Source organism: Lepidochelys kempii, chromosome 5 (assembly GCF_965140265.1).
Source record: "Lepidochelys kempii isolate rLepKem1 chromosome 5, rLepKem1.hap2, whole genome shotgun sequence".
Classification (NCBI taxonomy): domain Eukaryota; kingdom Metazoa; phylum Chordata; order Testudines; family Cheloniidae; genus Lepidochelys; species Lepidochelys kempii.
The window spans coordinates 23,637,176-23,658,987 of record NC_133260.1 but is presented as its reverse complement, the minus strand read 5'-3'; the positions used below and the strand labels follow the sequence as shown (position 1 = coordinate 23,658,987).

At 43.0% G+C, this 21,812-nt stretch overlaps 2 long non-coding RNA genes across 3 annotated transcripts in view; one reads left to right on the top strand and one right to left on the bottom strand.

Annotated features, from left to right (window-relative positions):
• LOC140911187 (uncharacterized) overlaps nt 1-18,334 on the top strand; it is a 40,419-nt gene extending 22,085 nt beyond the window's left edge. For both annotated transcript variants that reach the window (XR_012158859.1, XR_012158858.1), the window contains one exon: nt 17,409-18,334. This is a non-coding gene — a long non-coding RNA (uncharacterized lncRNA). The remainder of the gene's footprint in view (nt 1-17,408) is intronic.
• LOC140911185 (uncharacterized) overlaps nt 1-21,812 on the bottom strand; it is a 466,388-nt gene that overhangs the window by 419,600 nt on the left and 24,976 nt on the right. The gene's annotated exons all lie outside the window — the stretch shown is intronic.

Here is a 21,812-nt window from a genome sequence, read left to right as displayed (position 1 = left end):
CAAATCTCTCCCAACTCCTGCACTGCCTTGCTGCTAGGGCACCTTCTATTACAATAAATTATTAACAGCTCATAAATTCTAAGCCAGCAATTATTCTCCAAAAAGGTTAGCCTGATCAAATAACTTCCACCTTAGCTCAAAGCTCCTTGATCAAAAGTGAGGCCAAAACATTGCTATGGCTGGGGGTTTCATTCCAGCCCTGTGTCCCCTGGTTTCAAAGGCCAATCTTTGTTTTTGAAGTTGAGGATTCACAGTCAGCTATCTTGTGGAGTTTCATATTAAGTGTTTTCCTACAGGGCTGATGGTCTGTGTCTGCCCTTTGAAATATTTCCATCAACCTAATGTCTGTTTCATTTGCTTGTATTACAGAGGCCTGTTCCATCACTATGGTTAAAATTGTGTTGGCATTTTCATTGCATCCCCTTCAGATCACTGGGTCAGACATTGAAATGCTACCACAATAAAGCATGTCTTAAGCTTTGCTAAGAGAGTTGAATAGCGTAGTTTTCATGAAGAATAGGAGCAGCAAGTAAACTGTGTTGCTTGTTAACTTTGCACCTACTAAAATCTATTTTTGTAAGGGAACATTTCAACATGGGTTATTTACAGTTCCTGGAAGCACACTCCAAAATAGACTGTTTTTCTTATGGTGAATACAAGAAGGAAGTTAGACATTTTATGTGATGACTACAAGAGACAAATTTAAGTGAGGATCCCCATCTCTGTGCAGATCAACCTTGCAGTGCCCCATGGAATGGTGCCAGGAAGTTCTGCAGTCGCTACTCAAACCTGGTCGGTCTTCAGTTCTCAGTTCACCTATCTTATTTTTCTCCACTAGTGGAAGGTTGACCTTGGTGACCAGGTTGGCCAGCAATGACCCAGGGGTCAGTACCCAGTGGTCAGCAGCATTGTATACAAACTCTCATGGTTCTTCTCATATTTTCATGGGTTAACATGGTCCATCAGTGGGAGGAAGGATGTTCTTGCTCCCTTACTTGCAGTCTGAAGTGCTGCAAGAGCCACTTACCAGAGCTTGGAGAAGAGAAAAAAAGGAAGTCGCTGCAGCAGTGGCTGAGCTTTCTTTAGAGTCCAAGGGCAACAGCATTCAGCCAGAGAGATGAACCTGTGTGTGCCAGTGGCTGATGCAGGAGTGGAGCAAGGTCTGGTTTGTCTGGGGGTGCATCCACCAAATCCACAGGCCCAGCCGAGGAGTCATTTGGTAGTATTTTCATTATGAGGAGCAGACTTTGGCCACCAGGGTGGATTAGCTTGTGGAAGCTGCTGAGAGACCTGATCTATATCTACATCCTGATGAAGGGATATTTTCCAGCTGCTTCAGGCTGCTGATCTATACTAAGACTCCAACTGGTTTTAAAACTGTTCAGAAGTTGGGAGGGAAGTTTCTCCACCACAGACCAGAGAGCTGATTTATGCCAGTTTTAATGGATGCAGCATAGGAGGATCATGTAGTAGCGTAGAGTAAGTATCCTGCAATTACAAGCTAACACCTTCATCCATAGTGCCTGTGGTGATGTGTCCTCTGGCCAGAGGACAGTGTACATTGTGGGTGACCCAGCTCATTGGACTTAAATAGCACATGGAGGAGGCAAACTGAGACCTCACAATATGGACAAGTTGAAGCCCTTAAGCATATAAACTACAGGAAGAGAACAGAGAGAGGCCCCTGGTCAAGCTGCTAGAGCCTGAGACACATGCTGTGTCTGCCACCCAGCAGCTCCCAGTTATAGGGAGTTTATTCATCACTTTCTCCTGGATCAGGAGCCCTTGAATCTTGCCATGAGCCCTCGGTTATTTACAGGGGAATATCCCCTGCTTTCATAAACAAGTCTGGAACAGCTGCCATTGTTGGGAGGAACAAAGAATGCAGGCTATACTTATGGGATGGGGGACTCTAGCCTAGCAAGCAGTTACTCTGAACTGGATTTGGGGGTCATGGTGGATAATCAGCTGCCTGTGAGCGTCCAGTGTGATGCTGTGGCCAAAAGAGCTAATGCAATCCTGGGTGGTATAAACATGGGAATATCAAGTAGGAGCTGAGAAGTTATTTTACCTGTGTATTTGGCCATATTTATATCGTATTTATATTTTATATGTTTGGTTTACTGCTTATAAACCTTATATTTAAGGCAAGAAGATCAGGACTAGTAAAGAAATTTTACTTAGAGTGTTTGTTCCTGCAAATTAAGAGACATGGACTAACTCTTCCAAGGGTGAAATATTCTCATTTACTAAGCTATATGGTTTACATTTTTAACATTCATTTGTCATTTTCCATAGGGATATAGGGAATTTTGGAAAAGATGCTCAGCCCTTAGGTGCCTAGGGGTGGGAGAGAGAGATAGAAGCATGGGGTGCAGCTTAAACACTCTTATTTTCCCCAGATCATCACTCCAGCTATAGGGCAGGAGGAAGGTCAGTGGAACCACTACTCTCCACAGGTATGAAAGTGTGCAGAGTCGGGGGGGGTGGGGTGGGTGTACAGGCAAAATCATAGAGCTATGCAAGGGAGTAAAAAGCCTTAAGACAAAGAGGTCAGACCTGGGTTGAAGATTCTAGGGAGATGAATTACTCTTTTACAAAGCCATTATGCAATTCAATCCTTGATGTTACCATTAGGAGTCTGTTTTTCTTAAAAAGCTTGGTCCATTAGTTCTACCTGTATGGTTTGTAATGATAGCAGATATAAAATTAAGCCATATATGTATACATTAAGTACACACCCATTAGAATTGGAGCTTTCACGAGTTTACATACCTAAGGAACAAATACATGTTTCAAGAGTGTGTGTAATATTTGAAAAAGCAGCATGTGTCTGAAGTAATTCTATTGGAGAGAGCCTGCAGCAATCTTGAAGTGAACTCTGAGGGACAAAATAGTTGGGAGAATTTTTTCCCATAATTAGGGAGTTCTCAGGTCAATAAAGCTCTAGTGAAGGCTGTCATTTTAATCACCACATCAAATTAATCTCTCTCAGGTAGTGTCTTGAGTGTCCTGCTCAGACGTCAAGGTTTCTCATCAGATGCTTGGTGCCTATGGTGTGGTCAGCGCAATACATGGGGAATCACACAGGAAAACAAAGTTTAAGAGGCCTTGAACAACAGAACAGTTACCTTGCAGCATCTAGGATTTCCCCCTAATTAAAGAACCCCAGTGCAGAAAGCTAAAAAGAGAACATTCTAAAGTTTTCAAAAATTATATCTGAAAGATACAAGTAGAGAGGAAGTAATGAACAATATTAAAGTTGTTTAAGACATTGCTGTTCTCAAACTGAGCTTCTGTTCTTATCTGTCTGCTCACCAGAAAAAACAAAACAAAACTTGTTCTGTAAAGAAATCCTCTTCGTGGTTTGCTTAAATGTGTTCCCCAAAACTTTCTTTCAGCATGTCTTTAACCTACTCACTGCTTGATATAATTCATATTGATAATATGTGACTTGTTATGTGACTTGTGCGGTTTTAACAACATCTTTGCAAGAAGCTCATTTCAAGCATCTAGGTAAAGTTTGGGGAAATGGATTTTTTTTTTTTTTGGCTCAAGTACGGTACACAAACAATCCTGTGAATCTTTGTGCTAATATTTAAGTGGGACCTTTTCACTGTGAGCTGATTGTTAACATGGATTTCACACCATTGAAAGAATATGTAAAGCTAGAAAAAGACTGTCCACTTTGTTTAACCTGTGACATTTCCCTTCTGCCTAGCAACCCATAACAGTGCCAGAGGACTTGTAATTAGGTCCTCTGGTGAGCTATCAGGGTAGACCATTTCAAACTAGCAAAGAGATGTCATGCTTTTACTGCACTTTACAGTTTATATGAGAACTTGTAAAAGAGCAAGAGAAGAAATATTTGCTTAATCTAATATCTGTAAGACAAGTCCATAAACTCAGATGCTTGACATTTCTTTAGAACTGAAAGGAACAATATTTTTAATAGCATTTCAAAACACCTTGTTACACTGGAAAGGCTGCTGGCTTCATATACTCTTTTTGTATGGAAAATAGGCTTGTCACCCTATTCCATCCTGCATTTCTGTAGTAAAAACTTGTTAATGTTTAACAGATCTATGAATCTGGAGCCTTTTTTGCACTTAGTTATGCCTCAAATATGTTGTAACTGAAAGAATAATACTTTTCACTTACATAGTAGCTTCTTTCATCTGAAGAATTCAAGGCTCTTTATAAAAGTGGGTAAGCATTATTATCCCTATTTTATGGTTTTGGGGTAGAAATCAGAGGGGTAAAGAAACTGACTTGTCCAAAGTCACACAGCAAGTCAGTAACAGTCAAAATCAGTTCCTACATTTAAATGAAACAACATCTGTGTATATAAAAATCTTCCCACTGTATTTTCCACTGCATGCATCTGATGAAGTGAGCTGTAGCTCATGAAAGCTTATGCTCAAATAAATGTGTTAGTCTCAAAGGTGCCACAAGTCCTCCTTTTCTTTTTGCATCTAACATGGGTCATCTGTAGGGGCTGAAGCTGGGACCCGGTCTAAAAGCATGAGCCTCTGCTGTTTGAGATAAAGGACTACGTCCATCAGCTTGGAAGCAGCTGCCTCATAAACCTCTATAACCATCCCAGGCTACGGGATACTCTGATGTGGGGCTCCCTCAGTCTTGCCTGTTGAAGTTGTTCCACTTTAGATAAATTAGGGAGTCATTGGGCTAGAGAGAGTGAGAATGACTCTGTAGCCTGGTGGTTAGGGCACTCACCTAGAAGTGGGAGCAAGGCTGTCCAGGGAGAGGAAAGGGGCAATCTGATACAGGCCCCCTGTTTAAGAGGTGCCCCCAAATTGAGTAGCACACGCACATGAGAAGATTTGAAAAGGGATCTGCTACCTTTCTCCCCACAGACAGAGGGGGGAATTGAACCAGGGGGTCTCTCACACATCCCAGACAAGTATGTTAACCCCTGGGTTAAGAGTTATGAGGAAGGTTGCCTTTCCCCCACCCCAGCTGTTTTGTGTTGAGTTAGGTGATATATGAGCATACCTATCAGATTGGGCCCTGCAGGCAAGTTAGGTGGAGGAGTGTCTATTTTTCCCTGGTTCGTGGATTGCACTGGGGCTTAGGCATTCCAATACCTAGAGTGAGGCACCATGCATATGCTGGGGCAGAAAAATAGGTGTCTAGGGACTTTTACAGTGGAAATTTAGGTGTTGAGTGAGTTTAAGTGCCTACATGGGGAGGCGGCAGCTGAGCAGAGGTTTTGCAAACTCTAGTGGTGCCTAAATCAGGGACTTAGGCACCTAATGTGGTAGTTAGGCACCTAAGTCCTTTAGTGAATCTAGCCTTTTGAGTAATTAGCTCTTTCCATAATTTCCACTTCATGATTCTTTATTTCTGATGGAAACAATTTTCAACACTAAAAGTGAGGGCAATAGTAACATTAGGACTAAAATGAGAGACAACTGAGGTATGATCCAGATCACTATGGTTATTTTATGGTTATTTTACCCTCATCCACCTTGTCACTCATAACTTTGCCACTTGTGAGGATTAGTATGATTCCAGACTCAGGGCAATGCAGCCTTAATACCACATCATCATACATTCCCTAAGTACATAACCACACCAACAGATAAGCAGAGGCAGCCAACAGAGCAAGCCTCCATGCATTGTCTGCCTCAACCCTGTCCTGAAGGGACCATCTCTAAATGTGTGATGGAGTACTTCAGTTTCTATGTTCGTTCAGTTCTACTGAGTGGCAATTAGTGCCAATTGTAGTGACGAGGCTACCCTAAAAATCATGTACTTGATAAAGACATTGGATTTATGGTTCATTACTAACAATCTGTAACCACTAATCCTCCTTTGTCCTACAATTACAGAGGTCATAACTGCCCACTTCACCTTGAATTGATTCTTATGGCATGTAAGCTCCATATGCTAAACAATCTGTTCTACCTTATATTTAGCTCTGACACTCGGAGTACCTTTCCCAGAGCTGAAGAAGAAGAGTTCTATGGAAGCTCAAAAGCTTGTCTCTTTCACCAATCGAAGTTAGTCCAATAAAAGCTATTACCTCACCCACCTTGTCTCTCTAATGTCCTGGGACCAACATGGCTACAACATTGCAAACAAAGCTACAAGTGGTTTATGCAAGTTATCCCCAACAGAGGGCAACAAACCATGACACCTTATCACATATTTTGTATGTTACACAGAACTATTTTTAAAATATTTTAGGGAATTTTACAAGATTTTATTAGGGATGACATTTTCTATCCCTCTCTCTGTAAAGCCAGGTGCCTCAATTATCCTGAGCCCAACGAGTAAGCATCATAAGGAAAAGAAAAAAAACTAATTGATTTAAAACACCTTTAAAAGTCCTCAGGCAGGGTGATTTCAGGGGAAGGAAATACTAAAAAAAAACTCTGGCAGGGTAATTATTTTAAAAAGTTAAAAAAAAAACCAACAACAAAACAAAATACTGACAGCTGTTGGAAGATGCTTGGTGATTTAGAAGCTCAGAATAAGTACGGGGCAGGTGATACATTCCTAGGTACTTGATAACTCAATCATTTATATTCTGCCAATTTAATCACATGGATATCACCTCTATATACATACACATGTATGTTTTTATACATATATATGAATTGTAGTGAACTTCATTTCACTCTTTCACATTGACGGAATCCCATGATTATTCTAAATTGTGCCCTTTGTTTTTTCCATATTTCTATTGTTTAATTGAAACTAAAGAGATCCGCAGCCTTGTCCACAAAATCATAAATCACCCATACTCTGTACCCTGTTCAGGCTGAATTGTGTTAAACCTCCTGGGCAGTATGAGAACTCAAGCAGACCAGGAAATGTTTATTCAGATAAGAGATTTTCAGAGAAAGAAAAAAAAAAAGCTCATGATTCATGTGGGATTTCAGTTATTCTTATGCTGAGAGGGATAAGAAGTGCATGCTGTCAAGAAGACTGCATGTAGCATAATACTATTTGACCCTGGACTCTACTAGTGACTGAGGCCCAGATCCTCAAAGACATTTAGGTGCCTAAATTCAGGGCCGTCCTTAGGCATACGCAGCATATGCGGCTGCGTAGGGCACCCGAAAATTTGGGACACCACCGGGACAGCAGGTAAAAGTGGATCGGCGCCCGCACTGCCAGCGCACGCTGCAGTCTCCTTAGGCAGAAGCCATATTTACGGAGCCGAATGCACTGGTGCGGCACATTCTGCCTGAGGGAGAGGATACAGGAGTCTCTGCGGGGAACTGTGACTCTCCGCTGACATGAGGTGGGCTGGGTGGCTCGGTCTCCTTTGCTGCCTCATCCCTCCGCCCCTGGCTGCGAGCCCAGGCTGTCACAGCATCTGCTGCGTATGAAGCTTGGTGTGGGTCAGCAATGGGGTGGGGGGGTGTTCTTCTGGGGGTTTGCGGGCGGGGGTGCTGTCTGTGCCCCAAGTCAGGCATAGGGGCACCAGTTTAATAACACTGCGTAGGACCCCATAAATCCTAAGGATGGCCCTGCCTAAATCCCATAAATACCTTTGAGGATCTGAGCCATACTCCTACTTTGGATACAAGACAGGTATTCCAAGCAAGGACCCAGGTATCTATGTAGGGAGAGTTTAATAATCATATACAGTCAAGAAAGCTGAAAGGGCAGTGAGAAAGGCATGAAGCCCCCCTGCAGCTTTAAAATGGCTTTAAATAAGCAGCCAATAAGGAGCAATTGAAAACAAGTTCAGGACAGCTGAATGCAATTATTGTTACCCAGAAATGCTATGATGCGGGGGTGGGGGGGAAGTATTGTGTAGATTGTAAACAAAAGCTGAAGTCAACAAAAATATAATTTATCCTTCAGAAGTCACCAATTTCCCCAATTCTCACACCACGCGCAATAGCGTCAGGAGTCTGCTTCTGCAGCCAACATCAGGAAATCCTGTCTCCCAGGGCCTAATGCTCAATGAAATAATTAGCATCAATCAGAATAATAAGTAGACAGCAGCTCAGCAGGGAATAAAAGATACACAGGAATCTCATGGGGATAGAAAAGGTCCTGTAAAGGATGATCACAAGGGGGTCAGACAAGATAGTGAGCACCAAATTATTACTTTGGACCTTTCCTTACAGAGATAGGAAAGTGAGAGTTCATGAGTTCAGAAGATGGGGCAGACAAATCAGCAAAGGATTGTAAAATAATGTTTCTAGGTGCTTATTAATCCACACACCTTCTGAGTTTGGTGTTCTGTCCCATCTAGTGGCACCGAGAGCTAAATGAATCTGCTTTACAGCCTTAGCTAACAGCCAGTTGGCTTTTAGCTCATGCACTAGAGAATCCTGCACAAAGGCCTCAGCTTCGATTCTGGCTGATGACAACCGGGGTCTGTCGGCGTTACAAGTGGGGGATTGTCCAGGATTTCAACTGGGAAGTCTCTGAAGCTTGGGATGTGCTTCCTCAGCTAGGGGAAGTATGAAACCCACACACCTTCTGGGTGTGGTGTTCTGTCCCATCTAGTGGCACCGAGACCACTTAGAGAGATAAAATGAGTCTGCTCTACAGTGTTAGCTAATAGGGAGCTGGCTTTTAGCTCATGCAGTAGCAGCTCCTGCACTAAGCTCCAGAGGTCCAGGTTCAATCCTGCCCACGAGCAGGGTCTGTTGACATTACACTTACGGCTGGCAAGGTAGTGAATTCTGTGGAGTTGCATTAGGCACCCCAGGTCTGATATGACCCATGGTTTTTTTTAGAGCACATATTGCATGGACAGGAAACTTCAGCATACACAGATTTGCTAAATGAAGCAGCAGCATATCTGGTGGTGAGAGCACAGTATTAAGAGTCAGGCAACCTGGGTTCCCTTCCCCATTGTGCACCAAGACCAAGTCATTTAACGAAAGAGGGATAATACACAACAGCAAGCCTATTTCATTAATTCAGTTGTGAAGCACTTTGTGGTCCTGGAATGGAAGGTAGAGTACAAAATGTTATTACAGATTTGATGTGAGTCATAGAGATTCTTGAGGGCTAGCTAAGCAAACGACCTTTAAAGGGGATGTGAAAAATAGGAGGAAGTCAAAGGTTCCGTTTGATTTAATTTGGGAGTGGGGCACCTAAAAAGTCTGTTAAGGAATTAGGTAATGTGAATGAGGGTATTTTTTTTTAAAAAACAAACAGTTTGATTCAGTGTAGCCAGCATGATTTCAGGACCTAACTTGTTGAAAGTTAAGGACATTATTATCATGCCAGATAATTTGGCTGAAACATTACATTTGTATACTTTGGATACAATAATTTGGAAAATTTGCCTTGGATATTACATTTGTCTAGTTAGCATACAAGAGAATGTCTGACAGAATTCAGTATTGAAGGTTAAATTCCATGTTGGTTGGAAAATATAGGTTAAAGGAAAGGAAAGTTCAAGCTGGAATGAGATTGCAGGAAAATAACATAAAAATCACTGTTAAGACCCCAGCTTTTGATCTGTGTAATGAAATGGCCGACTTACAAAATAAGGTTTCCAATTTTGCAATTTATACTAAACACAATTTCAGCAAATCTGTAGTCAGATATAAAAGGATTTAGAGCCTATAAATATCTAGACTAAGTAGCTAACAAGTATGGTCCAGAACAGATAATTATGGGACAATAAATCTGAAAGCAAAGAGCCACAAGAGGAAATATATATTTAATGTGCAGGTGCTGTATCTCATTGACCGGAGATACAGATTGAGTTATTATACAAAGAGCCCTTAACTCAATGGACAGCCGCAAAAGAGGGATGCTCTTGAGGTGAAACAAAACCTTTTAGAGGGATAGGTTTTAATATGATTTTAAAATTTGTTTCAAAAGGGTTTTAACTCCTTGAATCCCACATGATGGCTCTCACTCTTCTTTCATTTGAAATGACTGTGTTATTATCATAGACATATATGAAATTGCTAATTATCGAGCATACTGCACTTCCTTCCTACAGGAAAGTCGACAAAGGAAGGGATTGGGTTACTGGGTTCTGTTTCAGACTCAGCCTCTGGACTGGCACCTTGCAGTCCTGCCCTAGTAAGAGGTAACATGACAGCCACCATACTGAGGGGCCCACACATTGAGGACTGAGCCAGGTCGCTACAGCTTGAATTAAAGAGCCAAGTTCTCATGCAGAGAACTGTAATAGACTCCCACCCTCTGGGGATTGGTCACAGAGAGGGAGGCGTAACCTACAATGACCAACGGGTTGCTGCAGCACAAAGGTGCTTGCCCCAGAAGCAAGACAAGGATTGGATTGTTACACTGAGTCATAATTCTTGCCCTGCTTACCCATTGCTGCATGGTGGAAATAAAGTGTACAAGGAGAAGTGTACAAGAAGAATGACTTCTTCTTCTTCTTTCGTATGGCTTGGGTAGATAGCAACAACTATAAATTTATATCTAAATTTGATAGCCAACACATTGCCACAGCAGTGAGGTGGTGAATGTCCTTCAGGCCCCCAGCAAAAGAACAAAGGGGACATTCAGATATGATGTGCTCTATTATTTGTGCCTGGTGACCACAGTCATATACAGGTGTTTGCCTCATTTTCCATTTAAAGAGGGTTTGTCCACATCTCCCATGAGATGTCCTGTTGCGAGTCAATCTGCACCAGTCTTTCCAACATAAATCAAAACCCAGTGGGTCCTCAACAGGATCAACTATGAGCTTTCTGGTTTGAGCGATCAAAGTGTTCCATGTGACTCTCCATTGAGCCTCAGTATCAAAGTTGAGTGTACAGATCTTGATATGGTTCCATCGAGGGTTGCAGGATTTTAATCTCATCTTTGGCGGGTTCTGCAGGTCATGGAGCAGTGGGATCCTCATATTTGCATTGACATGATTAAGAAAGCGAGATGTCTGAGCAGCTCTTCTAATCTGTGGAGGCTGTATGTGCGATAGCACTGGGAGCCAGTCAACTGGAGTAGATTTGAATGTCACCGACACTATTCACATAACATTATTGAGTTGAGTGTCAAGGAGTTGAGTATGACTGCTGTGAGACCACACTGGTGCACAATATTCAGCTGCAGACTATACCAAGGAAATTGTTGTGGTTTGTATGGTCCATGGATGGAGCCCCATGATGTTCCAGACAATTTTCTGATAAGAGTGACACAGGTGTTCTCAAGGTATTGTTGAAAGGTCAAACTCCAGTCCCGTGTAACACCAAGATACTTTGGATTAGCTTCGAGGCTGACACTCTTACCACAGAACTGCACATCAAGTTTGGTATTAGCCATTTTATTGTTCAGATGGAAAGCAGTTACCATGGGGTTTTTTGGATTAGACCTAAGTTTCCAGCTTTGGAAATAATCAGCCATTGTGCTAAGATCTCGGGTTAGGGTGCAGCTGATGGTATGGAGGCTAGTATGCTGAACAGCTAGGGCAATATCATCCACATACATTAATTTCCTTGACTCTGTCGCTGGTATATCCACAGTGTATAGATTAAAAAGTATTGGGGCCATGACAGAGTCCTGCGGGATGCCTGAGTTAAGAATTCTTGGTCTACCAATCTGGCCATTAAGATGTACCTTAAAGCAGCAGTCCCCAGTCATTGCCGCCAAGAGGCGGATCGTTTGTCGGCAGTGAATGACATGGGAGACCTTAAGGAGGAAGCCCTATCTCCAGACAGTGTCATATGCCAAGGACAGATCAAAAAGGGCAATTCCTGTCTTTAACTTACATTGGAATCCTGCCTGCAAGACAACAACCTTCACATGGTGCTTCCGATAAGTGCTGGTGTTTTTTGTGCTCTGTGTTTCAGCAAATCCACCAACATACCACCTTGATTATCATGCACATTGTGTAGAGAGTTGTCACTTTGGATGGGCTATTACCAGCAGGAGAGTGAGTTTGTGGGGGGGGGGGGGTGGAGGGTGAGAAAACCTGGATTTGTGCTGGAAATGGCCCAACTTGATGATCACTTTAGATAAGCTATTACCAGCAGGACAGTGGGGTGGGAGGAGGTATTGGTTTATGATCTCTGTGTGTATATAAAGTCTGCTGCAGTTTCCACGGTATGCATCCGATGAAGTGAGCTGTAGCTCACGAAAGCTCATGCTCAAATAAATTGGTTAGTCTCTAAGGTGCCACAAGTACTCCTTTTCTTTTTGCGAATACAGACTAACACGGCTGTTACTCTGAAACCAACATACCAGTGTCGTCAGTTAACGACTGAATGTTGTTTTACCGACCTCCCAGTGACCGTAGCAACAATTATACTTTTCTCTTCCTTTATGCAAGCTCAACTGTGCTGATTAGTGCATTGGGGGGAGGCTGACTCCTTCACTTCTGCCTGCCCACTCCATCTCACACTGGCTGTTCTCCCCCGCCCCAGGCTGGCTCTTGCCGTGTAGATAGCCCCCACAGGGGAGTAAACAAGTTTTTTACACCCCATGCAGGAGTGCAAATGGTCTAATAATAATACCTTGGGCAAGTTGCTTAGGCCTACATTTTCTAGGCTGCACAGTATTTTGGGGACCCAAAAGCTGAGGTACCCAACGTTACTGGACGTGTTCACAAAAGTAGGGCTACATGACTTGCCCAAAGACAAACATTTTAAAAGGAGAGCAAAGAAAACATGAGGAATTATATAACAGTCAGCTTGATTTTGATACCTGGAAAGATACCAGAACAATTTATTAAACAATCAGTTGGTAGGCTCCTAGAGAATAAAAAGGATATAAGGAATAGCCAACATGGATTTATCAAAAACAAGTTATGCCAAACCAATGTAATTTCCTTCTTTGACAGGGTTACTAGCCAAGTGGATGGGGGAAGCATTATACGTGATCTATCTTGATATTAATAAGGCTTTTGACACAGTACCATATGACATACTTCCAAGCAAACTAGGAAAATGTGATCTAGATGAAATTACTATGAAGTGGGCACACAACTTGTTGAAAGACCATACTCAAAGAGTAGTTATCAATGGTTCACTGTCAAACTGGGAGGGCATATCTAACAGGGTCCCACATGGGTCAGTCCTGGGTCCTGTACTAATCAATATTTTCATTAATGACTTGGATGATGGAGTGGAAAGTATGTTTATAAAATTTGTAGATGACACCAAGCTGGGAGGGGATTGCTAGCACTTTGGAGGACAGCATTAGAATTCAAAGTGACCTTGACAAATTGGAGAAATGGTCTTGTTTCAACAAGATGAAATTCAGTAAAGACAAATGCAAAGTACCACACATAGAAAGGAAATAATCAAATGCACAACTACAAAAATAGGGAATAACTGTCTAGATGGCAGTACAGCTGAAGATGTGATGCAGTTGTGAAAAAGGCTAACATCATTCTGGGATGTATTAACAGGAGTGTCATATGTATAACATGGAAGGTAACTGTCTTGCTCTGCTTGTCACTGCTGAGGCCTCAACTGGAGTACTGTGTGTCCATCACTTTAGAAAAAATGTGGACAAATCAGAGAGAGTCCAGAAGAAATCAACAAAAATGCTAAAAGGTTTAGAAAACCTGACTTGTGAGGAAAAGGGGGGGAGGGGGGAAATGGGCATGCCTAGTCTTGAAAAAAGAAAACTGAGTGGGGTATTTGATAGTCTTCAAATATGTTAAGGGCTATTATAAAGAGGACAGTGATCAACTGTTCTCCACGTCCACTGAAGGTGGGATGAGAAGTAGTGGGCTTAATTTACAAGTGAGGGAGATTGAGTTTAGACACTAGGAAAACTGAATTATAAGGGTAATTAAGTTCTGGAATAGGCTTTCAGGGGAGTTTGTGGAACCCATCACAGGAGGTTTTTCAGAACAGCTTGGACAAACACCTGCCAGAGATAGTCTCAGTTTACTTGGTCCTGCCTTAGTGCAGGGGACTGCACTTGATGACTTTGTGGTCCCTTCCAGCCCTACATTTCTATGATTCTATAGTGAATCACAAAGTTTGAAATAGAACTCAGGAGTCAGGAGTCCTGACTCCCAGTCCCGTCCCGTCCCGTCCCCCCTGCCCCCACTCTAGACATTTCACTGCCATTCTTTCTTACAGTATGCTTTACAACCAGTAATCATATCAGATCCTTGAAAATAAAACAGTCAACTTAACCACTTCATACCTCTGTTTACCTATGTGTACAATGGGAAAACAGACTTCTCACAGGGGTGAGGGGACCTAGTAAAGTTTGTCAAGTGCTTTGAGATGGTTAGATAAAAGGTGCTAGATAAATGTAAGCTATTGCTTTTAGTGTTATTATGGGGAAAATACGAGTCTAGTGGCTGAACCTAGCAGAGCTGTTCCTTTAATTTGCATGTCAAAAAGCATTCAGCCTGAGAATCCAGGGAGCAGAACACTACTTCTACCACTAACATTGCCCTGTAAATGAATGTGTTCATTGGCATGCATGCTTGTTTATTTAGGTGTATGATGGGCTTCCGTTGTTATTTGGACCAAAAGTGACTCTCATCCATTCCAAGGACTGTTTGTGTGCTGTTTTGTAGACATCTCCTAGACATACAGGGCACCAAAGGGAATAACATTAATCCAACTGTTTTCCTCAGAGGATGGTGTGAGAAAAAGAAATATTCATATTATGTGACCTCATAGACTTGGGATAAAGACTAAATGCCTTCAGAATGTGAGGGGAGTTAGGGTTCAATGCAAGTAAGAGGGGTTATGACATTGCAGACTTTCACATTGGTTTCCTTTTGGGAGGCGCAAGGTTATTCCTCTTCCTGTAGGACATACTGGGCAACAAGAGAAAGATCTTCCGTGGCAATTTGCAACCTATTCCACACAGCAAGTGGGGGACTCACGCTACAGGAAAAGAAATAGATCTCCACATAACAATAAGGAGCATCAGAAAGGATGAAAGAGGGTGCCGTTTGTCCACACCAGGAATCTTCTTACCCACCACCTACGTGCTACAAATTCCTTCAAAGTAGTCCCCCAGCCACCACATAGGATCTACAGACCATCCCCCCAGATCACCATTAATTGTTAGTTCACGTCAGCAACATCTAGGCTTTTACCCTGCACACAAAACCAGTGACTTGACCCTTCACATTTCAATGGCCCACCAGGGTCAAGAGACCACAGCCTACTGTAATAAGGAGTGCAAGCAGAGACTGACTTTTATTTCTTGGCTCCCATAATAAACAAGTCAGTGTTATAAAAAGCCTAGTATCTCTGTCACATGACAGGGATCAGTAGCCACACTATTTTTTTTAAAAGGCATCAAATGCAAATTTAAAAAAATAACCAAGGACAGTAGCCATGAGCAATGCAGCCAGTCACTAAGAAGCACACATAGAAATGGAGTGGGGAGTTTTTTTTAAAGATCTCCAACTCATCCAGGTATGCCAATTTTCTTGGCAGAAAGATTCTTATTCTGGAGAATGAATCTGGGATTTTCACGATTGAGGATCCCTAGACTCTCTTGCCACTGTTCTCCCATGCTAAAGACTCCACTCCCACCCAGCCAGTCACTCAGCTACATCCCAACATCCTTCTGCTGGCCACTTCCCCTCGTCTCCAAATTCTCCTCCTTCTGGCCTGGGCTGCTTGCACTAGGAGAGGTGGGAGGAGAATTGGGTGGGTTCACTGCCCCGCTTCACACATACATACTTCACAGCACAACTGTGTTTACAATCAGCATTTGCTGAATTTCAAGACCAATTATTCCATATTCAGATAAATACTGGCAGTGTGGATTGAGCACATCCTTAGCCCAGTGAATTTTGTCTATCCAAGAACCAGACAGCATGAGATAATTGGGGGGGATAGAACTCATCTTCAGTTCTCACAGAGCTGGAATTGTATTCAGGAATGCAATTTCTTGCTGCGTGTTTGGAAAAGTCATCTGAGCAACAGGCACTCATAGGAAAAGGAGACAGGACAAAAGAAAGAAAGCAACAGACTGTCTGTAGCAAGCAACTCATGAAACCTGCAGGATGGGGGTTAATTTTAAAACCAGTATTGAAAAATAAATACATTTCTCACTCGTCTTTTCACTCCCCTCACAGTCTTATGGCACCACGTAACATTGCCCTGTTTTGTCCTTCATAAAAGCGATTCCCCATCACAACAGGAAAATATTGAGAAACTGTCAGAGTAAGAGATGGTACATAATAAATGCTGTATTCAGAACCTGTCCTGATTGTGAAACAGATTATATGATTATGGTGGATTTGAGAGAGTTTAAACAGGCAAGTTTGCTTTCTACTTCAACTAGCCCTGATTAAAGTGGTTTAGTTTTCTTGGTGACTGCACACAACCCCAGGTTTATCACTATCAACTCAAGTGTAGAAAGTTACTTACATCATGAGGTCAGATAAGGTTCATGCTATTTTTGGATAGAGGCAGGAATCAGAGTGCAGAACCATTCAGTGATTTCATTAGGAAAATAAAGATTTACAGAGAATTTACCAACATATGGGCAAGGATTGGGAAAGTACAGTTACATGCCTAGTGCCAAATGTGCATTGGACTTGAGGAGTTTTAGTACAAGCAGCAATTCCACAAGCAGAAATCATGTTTATGACCCTACTCATAAGCCTTTAAAACCACTTGTTCGTGTTGGACACTGTGGTAGGATTCTGGCAGAGGACTGACAGTAGAATAACTTTAACAGTTAACAAAAACAGAGCAAGAACAAGATAGAACTTATATATACCTTGTGGCAATTATTATTCAGAAATCGGTTACTTCAAACAACCATCTTAAACGGCATCTATTTGTACCGACAGCTACAAATAATTAATCAACAGTTAAGAGTTGGAGGAAGGGGTACATAGCCCTTAGTTTCCATTCAGATTACTTTCCAAAACCAACAGAACCCACTAAACTCCTCCTGAAATGAATGGACATGACATAAAAAACAAGCCACGTATTTTAGGATTTCGTTCTAAATTCATAAGGCCCAATTTAGCTCCCATTTCAGTTCATGGAAAGTCTGCCATTAGCTTGTCTCAGAGTTATGTCAGACCTGTAGCTAGTATCTGATGACGTTTAGGACTGGTGTTTGATGTCAGAAGACTCTAGAACTACATCTGCACTAGGAGCTATGCACAGGAGTCCCAGCTCGCATACGCGTACTCAAACTAGTCAATAAGAACTAGCACTAATATAAATAGTCGTGTAGCCACAGTAACACAGGCAGCAGCGGCATGGCTTAGCCATGCTGGTTACAAATCTACCTGAATGCCAGGGTGCGTACTCTGCAAGGCTAAGCCATGCCACCGCTCCCTGTGCTACGTTACTGTTCAGATGTTACTGTTTAGCTCTTATGGAATTAGCATGAGTTTGTGAGCTGGGCATCACACCCCTAGCTCGTGGTGTAGATGCAGCCTAAAAAAGAGTTGATTCACCCCATCCTTAATCAATAGCGTTCATGTTTTTAAGTCTATGCACAGCTCACAGTATGTTTTCCTCTTTTAGGATCGGTTGGTGGATGCTCATTTGCTTAGCTCTTCAGAATGAACAGGAAAACAAATAACCATATGATTGGTGCAAACAAAAAACAGCTGAGATCGATGGTTCTCCTGTCATATTACAATCATCCTATTTGTTACAGTGTACACCTCACTGAGACAGTACAAATTGCACATGCTGAGACTGCACTTGACTGCAGTGCCTACCCCCCTGGGGGACTAACTTGAAGGGGAAAGGAGTCCAGGAGAGCTGGCTGTATTTCAAGGAATCCCTGTTGAGGTTACAGGGACAAACCATCCCGATGGGTCGAAAGAATAGTAAATATGGCAGGCGACCAGCTTGGCTTAATGGTGAAATCCTAGAGGATCTTAAACATAAAAAAGAAGCTTACAAGAAGTGGAAGGTTGGACATATGACCAGGGAAGAGTATAAAAATATTGCTCGGGCATGTAGGAATGAAATCAGGAGGGCCAAATCACACCTGGAGCTGCAGCTAGCGAGAGATGTCAAGAGTAACAAGAAGGGTTTTTTCAGGTATGTTGGCAACAAGAAGAAAGCCAAGGAAAGTGTGGGCCCCTTACTGAATGAGGGAGGCAACCTAGTGACAGAAGATGTGGAAAAAGCTAATGTACTCAATGCTTTTTTTGCCTCTGTTTTCACTAACAAGGGCAGCTCCCAGACTGCTGCGCTGGGCATCACAAAATGGGGAAGAGATGGCCAGCCCTCTGTGGAGATAGAGGTGGTTAGGGACTATTTAGAAAAGCTGGACGTGCACAAGTCCATGGGGCCGGACGAGTTGCATCCGAGAGTGCTGAAGGAATTGGCGGCTGTGATTGCAGAGCCATTGGCCATTATCTTTGAAAACTCGTGGCGAACCGGGGAAGTCCCGGATGACTGGAAAAAGGCTAATGTAGTGCCAATCTTTAAAAAAGGGAAGAAGGAGGATCCTGGGAACTACAGGCCAGTCAGCCTCACCTCAGTCCCTGGAAAAATCATGGAGCAGGTCCTCAAAGAATCAATCCTGAAGCACTTGCATGAGAGGAAAGTGATCAGGAACAGCCAGCATGGATTCACCAAGGGAAGGTCATGCCTGACTAATCTAATCGCCTTTTATGATGAGATTACTGGTTCTGTGGATGAAGGGAAAGCAGTGGATGTATTGTTTCTTGACTTTAGCAAAGCTTTTGACACGGTCTCCCACAGTATTCTTGTCAGCAAGTTAAGGAAGTATGGGCTGGATGAATGCACTATAAGGTGGGTAGAAAGCTGGCTAGATTGTCGGGCTCAACGGGTAGTGATCAATGGCTCCATGTCTAGTTGGCAGCCGGTATCAAGTGGAGTGCCCCAAGGGTCGGTCCTGGGGCCGGTTTTGTTCAATATCTTCATAAATGATCTGGAGGATGGTGTGGATTGCACTCTCAGCAAATTTGCGGATGATACTAAACTGGGAGGAGTGGTAGATACGCTGGAGGGGAGGGATAGGATACAGAAGGACCTAGACAAATTGGAGGATTGGGCCAAAAGAAATCTGATGAGGTTCAATAAGGATAAGTGCAGGGTCCTGCACTTAGGATGGAAGAATCCAGTGCACCGCTACAGACTAGGGACCGAATGGCTAGGCAGCAGTTCTGCGGAAAAGGACCTAGGGGTGACAGTGGACGAGAAGCTGGATATGAGTCAGCAGTGTGCCCTTGTTGCCAAGAAGGCCAATGGCATTTTGGGATGTATAAGTAGGGGCATAGCGAGCAGATCGAGGGACGTGATCGTTCCCCTCTATTCGACATTGGTGAGGCCTCATCTGGAGTACTGTGTCCAGTTTTGGGCCCCACACTACAAGAAGGATGTGGATAAATTGGAGAGAGTCCAGCGAAGGGCAACAAAAATGATTAGGGGTCTAGAACACATGACTTATGAGGAGAGGCTGAGGGAGCTGGGATTGTTTAGCCTGCAGAAGAGAAGAATGAGGGGGGATTTGATAGCTGCTTTCAACTACCTGAAAGGGGGTTCCAAAGAGGATGGCTCTAGACTGTTCTCAATGGTAGCAGATGACAGAACGAGGAGTAATGGTCTCAAGTTGCAGTGGGGGAGGTTTAGATTGGATATTAGGAAAAACTTTTTCACTAAGAGGGTGGTGAAACACTGGAATGCGTTACCTAGGGAGGTGGTAGAATCTCCGTCCTTAGAGGTTTTTAAGGTCAGGCTTGACAAAGCCCTGGCTGGGATGATTTAACTGGGAATTGGTCCTGCTTCGAGCAGGGGGTTGGACTAGATGACCTTCAGGGGTCCCTTCCAACCCTGATATTCTATGATTTTATGATTAAATGCTCGGGTTCAGGGTTTTTTAAGATCTACCTGGATCTTTTTTTAAAAGAGAGTATTATTCTTATGTATAAACAGTGACAGTTTTCTTGGCTCTAACAAGACATGTTCCAAACGGAAAGCAAAGGAAAACATCCACATAACTAAAGACTCAGAGCATGCACAAGACACTAAGAGTCCCAAGTGCCCCGTTTGACTTGCGTACATTGCAGACTACTGATGAAAAACAAAATGATGTGCATGCATCCCAGTGTATTCAAGACAGGATGGGCTCAGATGAAGATGCCAACTGCTTTTGTTATACTTTCTCTTTTAGAAAGCGAGAAAATAAACTGTCCTCTCATTCATGTCTACTTCTGCATCATGCTTCCATTTTAGAATAAAATAAATATTTAAGTCTTATTGGATAAAGGTGCCCAATAAACAAGCCTGTATAGTGCTTATACTGTTCTGTTTCTCCAACTGTTTATGCACAGTGGAAACACTTTTGCATGAGAAAAGCAGAGTTGTTACTCAAAAAAAGACAGGGAGAGCTGTGCTGGATAAAGAAATGTGCCAGAGTATATTGAGAAGCAACACTGTGTCACATAAAGTTGTAAAGATAAGGTTGCCACCTTTCCCTAGGGAGAAGTTAAAAGCAAAAAGATGTTACCTGAAAGATGATTCACCACAGCCTTGGCTATTTGCAGACCCTGAAACACAACTTGCTGGTAATGAAAAATAGGACTGTTAGGTGTGCAGTGAAGCCTACTAGGGTCAGTGTTAGTCTTGGTCTACTTAGGATTCTTATTAGCGGTCTGAAAGTGGGAGTAAAGAGTATGTTGATATCATCTAAACCATCACTGGAGATTTTTAATAGCAGGTTAGGCAAACACCTGTCAGGGATGGTCTAGATAATACTTAGTCCTGCCATGAGTGCAGGAGACTGGACCCGATGACCTCTCGAGATCCCTTCCACCAGTCCTATGATTCTATAATTAAATTGAAATGTGTGGCAAACATTAGTGAAGACAGAAATAATGTAACAGGATCCAAAGTGGTTAGACTAGATATGTGGACAAGAAATTAAGCTTGGATCAATGCGAGCTAATACCCTTGTGGGCAAGTAATCTAAAACACAGCTGTCTAATAGGTAGGAGGTATTTGGAAAGCAGTAATGCTGAAAGGGATCTGGGATTGACAGTAAACAGCTCACAGGGGACTAAAACTGTGAGGTGAGCAACGGGGGGAAATGGCACAAAAGACCTCTGCATTCCTCTCAACCCCTGCAGAAAGGCAAACTACAATACAGGTGGAGAGCACAGTTAGTGCTCCATAGTAGCACTGTCTGGGACCGTGGGCATGGAGGGTGGGGTGAGGGGAAGGTCTACGGCCTACTGTCTGCACTTGCCAGCATGAAATCGGTGGGGTTGTGACTAGGGGTAAATCTTCACTGCAGAGTTTACCAAAGTCTGGGTACTCAGGCACAGGTACCCAGGTTTCCAGAGCCACAATCAACTCATACATGTGTATCGCATCCACGCTCACACAGCAGTTAGCCAAGTTAGGGTCTCGGATTTCTGGGTATCCCCAGGTTTTTAGTGCTTCACTAACTTGAGCCACTCTAGGAATTGTGGCATGTGTATTGTGGGAGAACTTGTCTGTCCTTCCCACACCCATGTGGGCATGTTCTTAGCCCGCCAGTATAGTAAACTAAAGCACTTCCAGCTCTGCACATACCTCACTTCTGTCCATGACCTCCATTCCAACCTTCCAACCCACACCGAGATATGGATCCAGCAGAGGTTAGTGAACTGTTTCTGCTTTTGTCTGCTCTCTTATTGCAGCAGGATGCAGACAGAGGGCATGGGGCACAGGAGGATATTTCAGAAGCAGCCTGTGACCCTCAGAATGTGGCAACAGGTCTCAGAGAGAAAGTCATGAGGGGTGGATGCTGATATGTCAGAACGGACACCACTAATGCATGCCGCAGTCACTATAGATTCCCCACATGCAAACTGGCACTTGTGATGCAGGACAACTAGTACAGGCTGGTGGAATCACATCCCAGAGAGCTGGGGTGACCAGAAGTGGCTCAAGAAATTCCACATG